At 41.2% G+C, this 17,545-nt stretch overlaps 1 long non-coding RNA gene across 2 annotated transcripts in view; it reads right to left on the bottom strand.

Annotated features, from left to right (window-relative positions):
* LOC103880111 overlaps window positions 1–17,545 on the bottom strand; it is a 55,483-nt gene that overhangs the window by 22,679 nt on the left and 15,259 nt on the right. The gene's annotated exons all lie outside the window — the stretch shown is intronic.

Below are 17,545 nucleotides of genomic sequence, written 5' to 3'. Positions count from 1 at the left end.
TGTAGTATAGTTTGAAGTCAGGTAGCATGATGCCTCCAGCTTTGTTCTTTTGGCTTAGGATTGTCTTGTCTATACAGGGACTTCATTGATTCCATATGAAATTTACAGTAGTTTTTATCTAATTCTGTGAAGAATGTCAATGGTAATTTGATGGGGATAGCATTGAATCTATACATTACTTTGGGCAGTATGGCCATTTTCAAGATATGGACTCTTCCTATCCATGAGGTTGGAATGTTTTTCCAATTGTTTGTGTCCTCTCTTATTTCCTTGAGCAGTCGTTTGTAGTTCTCCTTGAAAAGGTCCTTCACATCCCTTGTTAGCTGTATTCCTAGGTATTTTATCCTCTTTGTAGCAATTGTGAATAGGAATTCATTCACGATTTGGCTCTCTGCTTGTCTATTATTGGTGTAAAGGAATGCCTGTGATTTTTGCACATCGATTTTGTATCTTGAGGCTTTGCTGAATTTGCTTATCAGTTTAAGGAAGTTTTGGGCTGAGATGATGGGGTTTTCTAAATATACAATCATGTCATCTGCAAACAGAAACAATTTGACTTCCTCTCCTCCTATTTGAATACACTTTATTTCTTTCTCTTTTCTGATTGCCCTAGCCAGAACTTTCAATACTATATTGAATAAGAGTTGTGAGAGCGGGCATTCTTGTCTTGTACTGGTTTTTAAAGGGAATGCTTCCAGCTTTTGTCCATTCAATATGATATTGGCTGTGGGTTTGCCAAAAATAGCTCTTATTATTTTGACATATGTTCCATCAATACCTAGTTTATTGAGAGCTTTTAACATGAAGGGATGTTGACTTTTATCGAAGGCCTTTTCTGCATCTACTGAGATAATCACATGGTTTTTGTCATTGGTTCTGTTTATATGATGGATTATGTTTATTGATTTGCACATGTTGACCCAGCCTTGCATCCCAGTGATGAAGCCAACTCGATCATGGTGGATAAGCTTTTTGATGTGCTGCTGGATTTGGTTTGCCAGTATTTTATTGAGGATTTTCACATCGATGTTCATCGGGGATATTGGCCCAAAGTTTTCTTTCTTGTGTCTCCTCCTGGTTTTGGTATCAGAATGATGCTGGCTTCATAAAATGAGTTAGGGAGGAGTCCCTACTTTTCAATTATTTGGAATAATTTCAGAAGGAATGGTACCAGCTCATCTTTGTACCTCTGGTAGAATTTGGCTGTGAATCCATCTGGTCCTCGGTTTTTTTTTTTTTGGTTGGTAGGCTGTTAATTACTGCCTCAATTTCAGAACTTGTTATTGGTCTACTCAGGGATTGAACTTCTCCTAGTTTAGTCTTGGGAGGGTGTATATATCCAGGAATTTATCCATTTCTTCTAGATTTTCTAGTTTATTTGTATAGAGGTGTTTATGGCATTCTCTGATAGTAGTTTGTATTTCCATGGGGTCAGTGGTGATATCCCTTTTATCATTTTTTATTGTACCTATTTGATGCTTCTCTCTTCTTCTTTATTAATTGAGCTAGCAGTCTATTTTGTTAATTTTTTCAAAAAATCAGCTCCTGGATTCATTGATTTTTTGGAGGGTTTTTCATGTCTCTATCCCTTTAATTCTGCTTTGATTTTAGTTATTTCTTGTCTTCTGCTAGCTTTTGGATTAGTTTGCTCTTGCCTCTCTAGCTTTTTTTTTTTCCTTTTTTTTGAGACAGAGTCTCGCTCTGTCGCCCAGGCTGGAGTGCAGTGGCATGATCTCGGCACGCTGCAAGCTCTGCCTCCCAGGTTCACGCCATTCTCCTGCCTCAGCCCCCCGAGTAGCTGGGACTACAGGCGCCTGCCACCACACCCAGCTAAGTTTTTGTATTTTTAGTAGAGATGGGGTTTCACCGTGTTAGCCAGGATAGTCTTGATCTCCTGACCTCGTGATCCGCCCACCTCGGCCTCCCAAAGTGCTGGGATTACATGTGTGAGCCACCGTGCCTGGCCCTCTCTAGCTCTTTTAATTGTGATGTTAGGGTGTCAATTTGAGATCTTTCAAGTTTTCTCACGTGGGTATTTAGTGCTATAAATTTCCCTCTTAACAGTGCTTTAGCTGTAGCCCAGAGATTCTGGTACATTATCTCTTTGTTTTCATTGCTTTCAAATAACTTTTTGATTTTTGCCTTAATTTCATTATTTACCCAGTAGTCATTCAGGAGCAGGTTGTCCAATTTCCATATAATTGTGTGGTTTTGAGTGAGTTTCTTTATCCTGAGTTCTAATTTGATTGCACTGTGGTCTGAGAAACTGTTTGTTATGATTTCAGTTCTTTTGCATTTGCTGAGGAGTGTTTTAATTCCAATTATGTGGTTGATTTTAGAATAAGTGCCATGTAGCACTGAGAAGAGTGTATATTCTGTTGATTTGGGGTGAGGAGTTCTGTAGATGTCTATTAGTTCCACTTGATCCGGAGCTGAGTTCAAGTCCTGAATATCTTTGTTAATTTTCTGTCTTATTGATCTGTCTAATATTGACAGTGGGGTGTTACAGTCTCCCACTATCATTGTGTGGGAGTCTAAGTCTCCTTGTAGGTCTCTGAGAACTTGCTCTATGAATCTGGGTGCTCCTGTATTGGGTGCATATATATTTAGAACAGTTAGCTCTTTTGTTGAATCATTCCCTTTACCATTATGTAATGCTCTTGTTTTTTTTTTTTTTTTTTTTTTATCTTTGTTGATTTAAAGTCTGTTTTTTCAGAGACTAGGATTGTAACCCTTGCTTTTTTTTCTTTTTTTTCTTTTTTTTTTTTTGCCTCACATTTGCTTGTTGAATTTTCTTCCATCCCTTTATTTTGAGCCTATGTATGTCTTGCACATGAGATGGGTCTCCTGAATACAGCACACTGATGGATCTTGACTCTTTATCCAATTTGCCAGCCTGTGTCTTTTAATTGGGGCATTTAGCCCATTTACATTTAAAGTTAGTATTATTATGTGTAAATCTGATTCTGTCATCATGATGCTATCTGGTTATTTTGCACACTAGTTGATGCAGTTTCTTCATAGTGTCATTGGTCTTTATATTTTGATGTGTTTTTTGCAATGGATGGTAGCAGTTTTTCCTTAGCTTCTTCATACTGAATTAGAACATGCTCCTTTAGCTCAGCATAGTTTTTTATTACCCATCTTCTGAAGCCTACTTCTGTCAATTCATCCATCTCATCCTCTGTCCAGTTCTGCTCCCTTTCTGGAGAGACAATGCAATCATTTGGAGGTGAAGAGGCACTCTGGCCTTTTGGGTTTTCAGTGTTTTTTTGTTGTTGTTGTTGATTCTTTCTCATCTTCTTGAGTTTGTCTAGTTTCGATCTTTGAGGCTGCTGATCCTTGGATGGGGTTTTTGTGGGAGCTTTTTGCTGTTGTTACTGTTTGTTTTTCTTTCAATGGTCAGGTCCCTCTTCTGTGGGGATACTGTGATTTGCCGGGCGGCCCGGGCGGGGGGGGTCCACTTCAGGCCCTATTCTTCTGGTTTGTTTTTGTGCCTGGAGATGTCACTCAAGGAGGAGAACAGCAAAGATGGGTGCCTGCTCCTTCTTCTGGGACCACTGACCTCAAGGGGCACCAACTTGATGCCAGTAGGAGCACTCCTGTATAGGGTGTCTGACAACCCCTGCTGGAGGGTCTCACCCAGTTGGGTGGCATGGGGAACAGGATCTGTTTAATGAAGCACTTTGTCCCTTGGTGGAGGGGTGTGCTTTGCTGGGGGGAAACCCACTCCTCTGGGCTGCCTGGACTCCTCAGATCTACCAGTAGGAAAGGCTAAGTCTGCTGGTCCAGAGACTGTGGCCTCCTCCCCCTAGGGGCTCAGGCCCAGGGAGATCCGGGTAATGTCCTTGAGCCTCTGGCTGGAGTTATTGGAGTCCCTGCAGGGAAGCCCTGCCCAGTGAGGAAGGATGAGTCAGGGTCAGGCCTGAAGAGGCACTCTGGACACAGTCTGCCACAGTCAGTGTGTTGAGCTGTGGGGGACACATCTTGGGACCAAGCTGTCCAGCCTTCCTGGCCCCAGCAGGGGAAAAGTGTGGCCTGGAGCCATAGAGATGGCTGCCATCCTTCCCCTGCCCAGGGAGCTCAGTGTGTCAGGCAGTTGTGAGTCCCAGTGCTGGCTGCTGCCCCTCCCGCAAGGAGCTCAAATGGCTTAGACAGCAGGCAGCTGCAGCCGTGGTGCTGGTCGCCCCTCCCGCCAGGAGCTTGGTAGGCTTAAGCAGGTTCCAGCTGAGAGGCTATTGAGAATATGTGCGGCTCTGGGGTTGGGATGCTAGGCCCCAGTGGTATGGGTTTTTGAGTGAGATCTACTGATCTGTGGGCCGCACAGTTCTGTGGAAAAAGCACGGTTTCCCTGGCTGGGTACCATGCTTACTCACCGCCTCCCTTGGCTGTGGGGTGGGGCCTCCTCCGCCCTGTGTGGCTCTCAGGTGGGCCACCGCACCACACTGCTCTTGTTTCCTCTCCGTGGGTCACGCCAGTCCCCTAGTCCATTTTGATGAGAGCTTAGATACCTTGGTTGCTGGTGAAGGATTCACATGCTTATTATGGTCCTTTTTGATGGGAGCCTCCAATCACCGCTGCTTCTAGTCGGCCATCTTGGCCCCGATGGGGGCAGTTTCTAATGGCTTAGCACCATCGCCTCTTTGTACTGTATAGTGATTTGGTTCTCACAAGATCTGGTTGTTTGAAAGTGTGTAGCACCTCCCCGACTTCCTCCCGCTCTAGCCATGTGAGGCGCTTACTCCTCCTTTGCCTTCTGCCATTATTGTAATTTTTCTGAGGCCTCTCCAGAAATTCAGCAGATCCCAGCTGCTATGCTTCCTGTACAACCTACAGGACTGTGAGCCAAATAAACCTCTTTTCTTTATAAATTATTCAGTCTCAGGTATTTATTCATAGCAGAGTGAGAATGAACTGATGCACTCCTTCAAAAAAATAATAAGTTAATTGAACAACAACAAAAAATTGGCTACCACAGCCCAAAAAGTACACCAGCAAGTACACAGATAAAAACATTTGACTCTTGAATAACATGGGTTTGAACTATGCAGGTGAACTTATATATGAATTCTTTTCAACCAAATGCAGATTGAAAATACAGTATTCAAGAGATGCAAAACCCACGTATAAAACAGGGCAACTTTTCTTATACAAGGGTTCTGCAGGGCTGACTGTGGGACATGAACCTGTGCAGGTTTTGGGAAACGTGGGAATCCTGAAATCTGTCCCCAAAGTATACTGAGGGATGACTATAATTGAAGAGTACCTATATAGAGAGATATTCCTCAGCAATAAAAAGGAAGAAGTATTGATACACACAACAACATGGGTGAATCTCAAAATAATTATGCTGAATGAAAGAAGCTAGACAAAAAAGTGTGTGTGATTTTACTTAAATAAAATTCTAGAAAATGCAAACTAACGTATAGTGACAGAAAGCAAATTAGTGGTTTCCTGGGGAAGGAATAGACAGAGAGAGGCAGGAGGGAAAGGGGCATGAGAAAATTTGGGGTGATAGATATCATTATCTTGGTTGTGGTGATAGTTTCACAGGTGTTTATATATGTGAAGAGGTATCAAATTACACACTTTAGGCCAGGCACGGTGGCTCATGCCTATAATTCCAGCATTTTGGCAGGCCAAGGCAGACAGATCATTTGAGCTCGGGAGTTTGAGGCCAGCTTGGGCAACATAGTGAGACCTCGTCTCTACAAAAACTTTTTAAAAAATTAGCTGGGCATGGTGGCTTGCACCTGTAGTTCCAGCTACTTGGGAGGCTGAGGCAGAAGAGGGCTTGCGCTTGGGAAATCGAGGCTGCAATGAGCCATGATCATGCCACTGCACTACAGCTTGGATGACAGAATGAGACCCTGCCTCAAAAAATTTTTTGCACATTTTAAATATGTGCAATTTTTTCTACATCATTTATGTCTTAATAAAGTTGTTAAATCTGGGGGGCAGGAGAGTCAAAGGAGACTGTCTCCATGCCCTGACAAAAGTCTAGAAGTTTTTCTCTACCCATAACAAAGGGCATGTAGCTTCACTGCAATTCTAATTCAGGTGGCCAGGCTCGGGCCAGATATTAGGTTTCTGAGGATGCCCTGGATCTCTTTAGAGGAGCTTTTTTTTGGGGTCAGCTAAGCTTGTTCACTGTGATCCTCATTGGGGCCGCCTCTTGCCCCCATTTCTTGTGCTTATCATTTGCTATTCTGAAATGAAAAATAGGAGTGGGCTGGGTGTGGTGGCTCATGTCTGTAATCGCAGCACTTTGAGAGGCTGAGGCAGGCGGATCACCTGAGATCAGGAGTTCGAGATCACCCTGGACAACATGGTGAAACCCCATCTCTACTAAAAATACGAAACATCATCAGGGTGTGGTGGCGCACCTGTAATCCCAGCTACTCAGGAGGCTGAGGCATGAGAATTGCTTGAACCCGGGAGGCGGAGGTTGCAGTGAGCCGAGATCGTGCCACTGCACTCCAGCCTGGGCAACAGAGCAAGACTCCGTGTCAAAAAGAAAAAAAAAAAAAAGACTGAAATCATTATTTGTTCAATAAGCACTTACTGAGCATCTACTAAGCACAAGATGTTGTGGGCATATTTATTGGGCAGTTTCCCCACACCTTGTATGGGATCCTTGTAACTTGCTTTGACCAATACAATGTGGAAGAAGTAATACTGTGTGCCAGTTCTGAGTCTAGGCCTTATGAGACATCTGCTTGGAAATCTGCTAGTCCATGTGAATAAGCTGGTGCTAGCGTGATGCAGGATGACAGATATATAGTGCAGTCATCCCCACCTCCTAGCTGCTTTTTGCTCAACTCTAAAAGCAGAACCTCCTAGGTTCCTGGAAATTGACTGCAGATGCATAAACCAGTTCAACTGAGACCAGAAAAGCTGCCCATCCAAGTCCAGCCCAAATTACTGAACCATAAAATTGCTGAGTTAAATAAACGGTCTCTTTCTTTCATGCACACATACACACATGGTTCCTCCTCTTATTACTAGTACCCAAATGACTTGGTCTCGTTATTTAACCTGTCAGTACTTCAGTTTTCTCATCTTTAAAATGATTATAAAAATACCTATATTTGCTTATATAGTTGAGGTAATTATATGTTATATAATTATATATATAGTTATATATAATTGAGGTAATTATATATTTGTTATATATAATTATATATTGAGGTAATTATATATTTGTTTATATATTTGAGGTAATATTTGTAAAGTGCGTAGCACAATGCCAAGTATAATAGGTAACAGAATATGGTAGCAATAATTATTTTTTGAGATAGGGCCCTTATTTTACTTGTCTTTTTTTCTCCTGCAACTAGCACAGAGTCTTCTTCATGAAAGAAACTCAATAAGTAAATGTAACTATTTTAGAAGTGTAGTAATCTCAATGAATAATCTGATTATAATCTTTATAACGATAGTTCATATCTTCATAAAGATATGTCTATCTTAAAGGCAGTAAGAATCATTACCTCTCTAGCCGGGATTTTATTTTATTTTATTTATTTATTTATTTTGAGATGGAGTCTCGCTCTGTCGCCCAGGCTGGAGTGCAGTGGTGCAATCTAGGCTCACTGCAAGTTCTGCCTCCCAGGTTCATGCCATTCTCCTGCCTCAGCCTCCTGAGCAGCTGGGACTACAGGCACCTGCCACCATGCCTGGCTAATTTTTTGTATTTTTAGTAGAGACGGGGTTTCACCATGTTAGTCAGGATGGTCTCGATCTCCTGACCTCGTGATCCGCCCGCCTCGGCCTCCCAAAGTGCTGGGACTACAGGTGTGAGCCACCGTGCCTGGCGTAGCTGTGATTTTTAAAAGCAAGCTAGCAAATAAACAAAAAATCTTTGTTATCTTCGTTTCCTTGAAATCCAGGACTGATATTGGAATTCTCACTTCTTTTCTTCTTAACCATTCAATACCAGCTGATCATTCCTTTCTCCTTGAAACACTATCCTTATTTGGCTCCTATATAGCATACTTCGCTGATTTCCTGTCTGCATCATCAGCCACAGTCTCTTTTGAGAGTTCATCCTCCTCTCCTCAGCCTGTAAATGTTGAAGTGATCTAGGGCTCAGCCCTTTGCCCTTTTCTCTTCATTTCCATTCTTTCCCTTGGTGATGTCATTCAGTTTCATGGCTTTAAATAACTTTCCTATTACTGGCAATCTCAAATTTTTGTCTCTAGCTCAGACCTCTCTCCTGAACTCCAGTCTTATAAATCCAACTTCATAAATCTAACTGCTGATTTGACATCTCTGTTTGGGATACTTAATAGGCATCTAAACCTTTATGCATCTAAAGTTTAACTCCAGAGTCTGCCCTTCTTCCACCTTGAAGTTGTTCCTTCTAAAATTTTCCCTATCTCAGTATATGACAATTCCTCTTTCTAGTTCCACGTACTGCTAGGACAACCTAATATTTAGGGAGCAATTCTCCTAAGGTATTGCCCATTATTCTGCCTCATATTACACATAGCAACCAGCAGTGAAGGGTGGGAGATTGTCACAGTATATCAATGCTAGATGTTGTCAATGCCAGTTTGAGACCATTCATGGTCCCCTGCCTCTTCAGCAAAGTTCTCCTGTCTTATATTGCTTTTTCTTCTCATCATTCTAGGTAAAAATACATGATAAATTAATTACTTTTAAGATGATACTTTTTCAACAAGCTTTGTGCCCTTAAAAGCTCCCTCTCTACTAGTGGGTTCCTGTGCTGGCATTTTATAGCAAGCTCCATTCATTTCTCTGATGAATTATTCCAAAATTATATGTGTGTGTATATATATATATTTAAAACTTTCTGTTATATATATAACTTTCTGTTTTATATGTATATATGAAGGTTTCTGTTTTATATGTATATATAACTTTCTGTTTTATACTTGTTATATATATAAAAAACAGAAACCTTTATATATATATAAAACAGAAACCTTCGGTATTTCAAAATTCAAAACAGTAAACACTGGCCATCGTAGCATGACTACTGGGGAATACAGTGTTAGGCAAGTTAATCTTTTTATGCCAGTCAATATCATACTTGACCATCTACTGTGCTTCTCACAAATGAATTTGTCTTCTCACAAGAGGTTAATTCTGTTTCAAAAGTATATTTTAACATTTTTATGTCTTCTTTCCTTCAGAAGACTTTCATATGCAAGGAGCCCAATTATTTTTCTGCTCCTGGGTTCCAGAAGGCTATTCTTGAATACCCTTGAACCCCTCCTGGGTTCTAGAAGGATATTCTTGAATGAAGTGTCATTTTCTCCCTTTTTCATAGATTTATTCAGCATCTGAAGAATTACCCAAAAGAGAAATGAATCTGCATGGGATGGTTAATATTGCATAAAGTTTCAAAATTACTTTCATATCCACTTCCTCATCTAATTCTATTAATATCCTACTTCTAATACTGATATCTCCTGATTTTATTATTATTGATACTATTGCATATCTTGTCTCTTACCCCTGCTACAAGCTGGTACCACACCCTCACTGACTATTTGTATGGCTTCCTAATATATCTCTATATTTTAAAAAAATATAGTAGAATGCATGATGGATTAGAGCAAAGAACAGTGACTCCATGTTCTTTGCTCTAATCCATCATGCAGTCTACTGTATTTTTTAAAAATCTGAATTATCAAATCTGGACTACTTTCTTTTCCCTTAATTCTGGGGCTTTATATAAGGCTTTATAATTTTCAAGAATTTTTCATAATAAGTATGAAATATAAGTATTCATAATAAATCTTGCTTTATTCTTTTTCTTTTTTTTTGAGACAGAGTCTCACTCTGTCACACAGGCTGGAGTGCACTGGTGCAATCTCAGCTCACTGCAAACTCTGCCTCCCAGGTTCAAGCAATTCTAATGCCTCAGCCTCCTGAGTGGCAGGGATTACAGGTACCTGCTACCAGGCTCGGCTAATTTTTGTATTTTTAGTAGAGACAGGGTTTCACCATCTTGGCTAGGCTGGTCCCAAACTCCTGACCTCAAGTGATCTGCCCAACTCGTCTCCAAAAGTGCTGGGCTTAGAGGCATGAGCCACCGTGCCCAGCCAATATTGCTTAATTCTTATTACAGTCCTATATTACTAACAGTATCACTAACAGTGCTGTAAAGATGATGCAACAACGTATACAGAGTAAACACTACCAAAGAAAATCACACAGGTAATGCATGTCAGATTTGAGAGTCAAACTCAGGGCTTCTTTATTCTAGCTCAAGTAATTTTTTTTTTTTTTTGAGACAGAGTCTCACTCTGTCACCTAGGCTGGAGTGCAGTGGCACGATCTCACCTCACTGCAACCTCCGCCTTCCAGGCACAAGCGATTCTCATGCCTCAGCCTCCCAAGTAGCTGAGACTACAGGCTTGCACCACTGCAGCTGGCTAATTTTTGTATTTTTAGTAGAGATAGGATTTTGCCTTTTTGGCCAGGCTGGTCTCAAACTCCTGGCCTCAAGTGATCCACCTGCCTTGGCCTCCCAAAGTGCTAGGATTACAGGTGTTAGATATTGCACCTGGCAACAACTCAAGTAATTTTTTTACAATACAGATGCTCTTTTTAACCCTTCTGATTACCTTGCTTTTTTTCTATTTATTTTTTATTTTTTAATATTTTGTAGAGATAGGATCTCACTATGTTTCACAAGCTGATCGTGAACTCCTGACCTTAAGCAATCTTCCCACCTTGGCATCTCAAAGTGCTAGGATTACAGGTGTGAGCCAGTGCACCCAGCTCCTAGAATGCTTTCTTATTCTATTCTCTATCTTTCAAAACTCTGCCGTTTTCAAGTTCCAGTTCAAATACCATGTCTTCCTTAATACCTTCTTTGTCGTTACACCTGGAATTAAGAATCAATCTATATAACTATAGCATTTAGTTTGTATAACAATATAGCTAACACTCATCACATATTGCTTTATAGAATTATTTGTGTGCATCGTCTCATCTGGCCTACTGTTGAGAAAACCTCTTGAGGGCAGAAAATTTAGCACATTAGTTTTTATGTTCCCCCACTGAGCAAATATATGGCAGTTGTTTGAGTAATTGTGAGTAAATGAATGAACACATGAAGGTCTTGGCCCATGCAGTTCTAAAAGGGATTAAGGCCTAAGGAACATCTGGATATCAACTAATGTATTCACCTATTGGCTTAGTTATACTATCTTAGAAAGAGATAATGAAATTACTGAACTAATAGTTAGTTAAGTTGTTGGTGCCTCAGGACAAAACAGAGCGGTGAGAAGGATTGATATATTTAAGTTAATAGCCCCCTAGATGCAAAGGTAAAAGTTTAGCTCAGTATTTCCTAAACTGTATTCACTTCACAGATAAGGAACAATAGTCATTTATTATAGAGTCCATAGTCATATAGTGAAAATATTGATGATGATGATGATGATGATAATGATAAAATTGCCTTCTGAATTTATTATTTGTCATTCCTGGACACATAAACAATATTATCTCCAAATTTTATTGGCAATTATAGTTAATATTTTTTTTACACATTTATATATTTTTCAATATAAATATATATACATGTATCACTATGATGAAACTACTTTATAATTTTTTTTATTAAAATGCATTTTAAGCATTATATAATGTTTCATAAAATACTTCATGAGGTAACCACCTATGGTTTGTACAGAGAATTCACACCCTCAACACCCTTGCTCTTCTCTCCTTTGGTACTTGCCTGGCAAAACAAGCCTGGTGAAATGCAACTTCTTACCTACTCTATGCCTACATCTAATCAACTGGAGAAGAACAAATTATCATGCTAATTGGACTCAATTTAAAATTATGACCTCAAGCCTCAAGTGGGTTCTCAGTGTTGCCCAGCAATTCTTTACAATTCCGTAGTCATTTGACTCTTCTACTCTTCAGATGAAACTGTTCCCCTCAAGCCTCTTTCTTCCTCCTCCCTCTCAGCTGATGATCTTGCTTTCTATTAATACTTCACTGAAAAAAAGAAGCAAGTAGAAGAGAACCTTCACAACTTCTCACCACTAATTCTACTCACTTACCTGCATCTTATCTTCCCTTCTACTATGAAGGTTGAAATATTCGTGTTTCTGTCTGAGTCTAACCCCTCCCTCCTGTGCCCTTGGTCCTATCCTCCTTTGCTCCCAAAATTATCCCATCTCTTTCCTGTATCAACTTTTCTCTTTCTGTAGAATAATTAACATCAACATATAATATATATTTGAATATCTCCCACTTAAAAGAAACTCTATCCTGATCTCACATTCTTCTTTAGCCACGGCTCCACTTCTTTTGCAGAAAATCTCAAAGGAATTATCTAAATTTATTGTCCCTTGGTCGTCTCTCATTCTATCTTGAATTCACTCTAATAAGCCTTTTTGCCTTCCCTATTCTACTGGCAATACTTTCATCAAGTATACCATTGCCCTCCATATCACTAAACCCAATGCCGAATTATCAGTCTTCATGATATCATGGATGACCTCTTAGCAGTATTCAGCACAGTTGATCTTCTTGGAACACATTCTACATTGGCTTCCAAAAAAACCTCTCTTTCCTGGTTTCTCCCTTATCTCTTTGGCTTCTTTGGAGTCTACTTTGCTGGTTCCTCTTCATTACTTGTCAAAGTAACGAAGTGCTGGAGTGCCCCAAAGCTAGCTCAGTTCTCCTCTAGCTACCCTCATTTCATTCCCTAGGAGCTTTCAATCAGTCTTGTGTTTTCAAAAACTATATATACATAGTTTGTATATAGTTTTAGATATAGGATATCTAGGTATATAGATATAGATATAGATAAAGGATATATATATATCTTTCTCTTCCCCTTTCCTTTCTCTCCTTTCTCTTCTTAAATGATTTGATCCCAAAGCCATTAGGTGGAAAAAGCAAGGTTGGAATTGGGCCTGAGTTGGGGAGAATCACAGAGGCCAATTGGGATTTTGGAGTCCAATATGGGAAAGGAGGATGCTTGCATAAGAGGACTGTGTAGCAAGGATAGTTATAGCCTGAGAAGAGTGAGAAGGACATCCATGCAGAGGGGCAGCATAGTATGGGCTACTGGGTATCCACACAGAAAACTGGTCATGCACGAGGAGTCAAAGCCTAAGCAGAATGAGAAAGATATTTACATGGCAGGGGTAGACAGGTATTAGAGACTGAGTGGGGTGAGGAGGACATTTGTGCATAGAAGAGAGTGGTGGTGACAATCAACAATCTGTTATTACAGGGGGCTTAATTACATAAATAAATATATTAAAAAGTTAGAGCCAGGTTCCCCATTGTCAGATGGAAAAGAATACTAGAATAAACCTTGTGATGTTTGATTGGAATAGGAGATATTTGTGTGAACTTATGGTTATATATCTAAATAGATTGATTGATATGGATACCTACATATAGAAATGAATACAGATGTAAAAGTGTATGTGTTTTCATGTATCTCTATTTTTGTCTCTATATTCCTCATTTCTGACAGAGCCTGGGAGTAGCTACACCCCAGTAGCAACTGAGCACATCTACTAACAGATTTTGACTTCTAAGTATTGTTCTCCACAAAAATAACCAGGGTTCTTTGAGAAATGGCTCATTCCAGTACTGGGGCAGCAAAAGTACAAATTAACCCTGGAACATCTGCTGAACCAGAAAAAAAAGTACTCTAGGAATGATGGGAGTACGTCAAAAAGACAGAGAAGCCAGCTTGAGGGGCTTTCTACTCACCAAATCTGGGACAATTGGATATTTATTTATTTATTTAGACTTCCTTAAATCATGGGATGAGATGATTTGAGAATTAATGGTGGAAACAGATTATACTCATTTAAAAAACAAACAATGAGTCAACACAAACATAAATTAATAAATTTAACACATGAAAAGTTTGAAGGCCGGGCATAGTGGCTCATGCCTGTAATCCCAGCACTATGGAGGCTGAGGTGGGTGTTTCACCTGAGGTCAGGAGTTTGAGACCAGCCTGGCCAACATGGTTAAACCTCATCTCTACTAAAAATATAAAAATTAGCTGGGCATGGTGGTGTATGCCTATAATCCCAGCTACTCAAGAAGCTGAGGCAGGAGAATTGTTCGAACCCAGGAGGCAGAGGTGGCAGTGAGCTGAGATCATGCCATTTGCACTCCAGCCTGGGCGACAGAGCAAGACTCCATCTCAAAAAATAAATAAGTAAATAAATAAAGTTTGATGAAGAATAGGATATTTGCCAGGCATGGTGGCTCACACCTGTAATCCCAGCACTTTGAGAGGCCAAGGCAGGTGGATTGCTTGAGCCCAGAAGTTCAAGACCAGCCTGGGCAACATGGCAAAACCCTGTTTATACCAAAAACAAACAAACAAACAAACAAAAAACTGGTGTGCTTCTCTAGTCCCAGCTACCCAGGAGGCTCAGGTGGGAACATCGCCTGAGCCTGGGAGGTTGAGGCTACAGTGAGCTATGATCCTGGCACTGCACTCCAGCCTGGGAGACAGAGCAATACCCTGTCTCAAAACAAAAACAAAAACAAAAAAGAACAGGATATTTACATAGCTTCAAAGTACTTTCCTACAAAATACTTATTAAGAACAAAAGGAAAAAAAATGTTTTAAAATGGAGAAGCTTATATTACTTTAATCAAGTGATTCAAATGAACATCATCAATAATGAGACAAATTGAAATTGTGTCCCTAACACCTGATAGGATGCAATAAGAATATAGGATTGCTTATTTATATTCTTAATAAAGAGATGCATAATCTGAATCTAATCACGATGAAATATAAAATAAATTCAAACTTGAGGGATATACTGGCCTGTAAAATAACTGGCCTGTTAATCTTCAAAAGTAGCAAGGTCATGAAAATCAACGAAAGACCAAGGAAATGTTCCTGAGTGAAGGAGACTAAAGAGACATAATAGTAAATTCTGAACTGAATCCTTTTATTATAAAGGACATTATGATTTGGATAAGGTCGGAGGGTTAGGTAAGTATAGCAGTCTTAATTTCTAGATTTTGATGGGTTATTGTGTTTATACAGGAAAACATCCTTATTTATAGGAAGAACACACTGAAGTATCGGGGGTAATGGGGAATGGAGTCAGCATTCTCATTGTGTTATTACTGGGTCAGTTTTTGTTGTTATTCTCAAATGACTGAGGAAAAATGTTGTTTGTGCTATCCTTGCATCTTTCTTGTAATTTTTGATACTGTTTTTTAAAAAGAAAGAAGACTGCATGTTAATGAGTTTCAAATTTCTCTCTCCGGCATGAATCTGAACCCAAGATCATATATTTAATATTCTAGTCAAAATTGCCACTTGCACCAAACTGGGCAACATAGCAAGACCCCATCTCTACAGAAGAAAATTAGCCAGGCATGGTGGCATACACCTGTAGTCTCAGCTACTTGGGAAGTTGAGGCAGGAGCATCACTTGAGCCCAGGAGTTTGAGGTTGCAGTGAGCTATCATGCACCACTGCATTCCAGCCTGGGCAACAGAGGGAGGCCCTGTCTCAAAAAATAAAATAGGCCGGACATGGTGGCTCATGTCTGTAATCCCAGCACTTTGGGAGGCTGAGGTGTAAGGATCACCTAAGGTCAGGAGTTTGAGACCAGCCTGGCCAACATGGTGAAAATCCATCGCTACTAAAAATAAAAAAAAATAGCCAGGTGTGGTGGCAGGTGCCTCTAATCCCAGCTACTTCGGAGGCTGAGGCAGGAGAATCATTTGAACCTGGGAGGCCCTCCAGAGGTTGCAGTGAACTGAGATCACGCTGCTGCACTATAGCCGGGGTGACAGAGCAAGACTGTGTCTCAAAAAATAAAATAAAATAAAAAGCCTTCACTTGGATGTCTAATCACTGTCAACCTTAAAATGTAAAACTGAGGGTGGCTGGCAAGATGGATGAACAGGAACAGCTCCGGTCTGCAGCTCCCAGCGAGATCAATGCAGAAGATGGGTGATTTCTGCATTTCCAACTGAGCTACCTGGCTCATCTCACTGGGACTGGTTAGACAGTAGGTGTAGCCCATGGAGGGCAAGCCAAAGCAGGGTGGAGTGTCACCTCAGCCGGGAGGCACAAGGGGTTGGGGAACTCCCTTCCCTAGCCAAGGGAAGCTGTCAGGAATGGTACATTCTGGCCCAGATACCAGGCTTTTCCCATGGTCTTTGCAACCCACAAACCAGGAGATTCCCTCGGGTGCCTATACCACCAGGGCCCTGAGTTTGAAGCAGAAACTAGGCGGCCATTTGGGCAGACACTGAGCTAGCTGCAGGAGTTTTTTTTTTTTTTTTCCTTACCTCAGTGGCACCTGGACTGCCAGTGAAACAGAACCGTTCACTCCCCTGGAAAGGGGGCTGAAGCCAGGGAGCCAAGTGGTCTAGCTCAGGGGATCCCACCGCCACAAAGCCCAGCAAGCTAAGATCCACTGGCTTGAAATTCTCGCTGCCAGCACAGCAGTCTGAAGTTGACCCGGGACTTCGAGTTTGGTGCGGGAGAGGCATCTGTCATTACTGAAGCGTAAGTAGGCGGTTTCCCCTCACAGTGTAAACAAAGCCGCTGGGAAGTTCAAACTGGGTGGAGCCCACCGCAGGGCAGCAAAGCCGCTGGAGCCAGACTGCCTATCTAGATTCCTCCTCTCTGGGCAGGGTATCTCTGAAAGAAAGGCAGCAGCCCCAGTCAGGGGCTTATAGATAAAACTCCCATTTCCCTGGGACAGAGCATCTGGAAGAAGGGGCTGCTTTGGGTGCAGCTTCAGTAGACTTAAACATTCCTACTGGCCAGCTCTGAAGAGAGCAGTAGGTCTTCCAGCACAGCACTCGAGCTCTGCTAAGGGACAGACTGCCTCCTCAAGTGTGTCCCTGACCCCCGTGCCTCCTGACCAGGAGATACCTCCCAGCAGGGGTCGACACCTTGTATAGGAGAGTTCTGGCTGGCATTTGGCAGGTGTCCCTCTGGGACAAAGCTTCCAGAGGAAGGAACAGGCAGCAATCTTTGCTGTTCTGCAGCCTCCGCTGGTGATACCCAGGCAAACAGGGTTTGTATTAGACCTCCAGCAAACTCCAGCAGACCTGCAGCAGAGGGGCCTGACCATTAGAAGGAAAACTAACAAACAGAGAGGAATAGTATCAACATCAACAAAAAGGACATCCACACAGAAACCCCATCTGAAGGTCACCAACATCAAAGACCAAAGGTAGATAAATCCACGAAGATGAGATAAAACCAGTGCACAAAGGCTGAACATTCCAAAACCCAGAATGCCTCTTCTCCTCCAAAGGATCACAACTCCTCACCAGAAAGGGAACAAAACTGGATGGAGAATGAATTTGATAAACTGACAGAAGTAGGCTTAAGAAAGTGGGTAATAACAAATTCCTCTGAGCTAAAGGAGCATGTTCTAACCCGATGCAAGGAAGCTAAGAACCTTGATAAAAGGTTAGAAGAATTGCTGACTAGAATAACCAGTTTAGAGAAGAACATAAATTACCTGATGGAGCTGAAAAACACAGCATGAGAACTTCGTGATGCATACACAACTAT

This window comes from Papio anubis, chromosome 1 (assembly GCF_008728515.1).
Source record: "Papio anubis isolate 15944 chromosome 1, Panubis1.0, whole genome shotgun sequence".
Classification (NCBI taxonomy): Eukaryota; Metazoa; Chordata; class Mammalia; order Primates; family Cercopithecidae; genus Papio; species Papio anubis.
The sequence above is the reverse complement of the archived record's forward strand: the minus strand, read 5'-3'. Positions and strand labels throughout refer to the sequence as shown.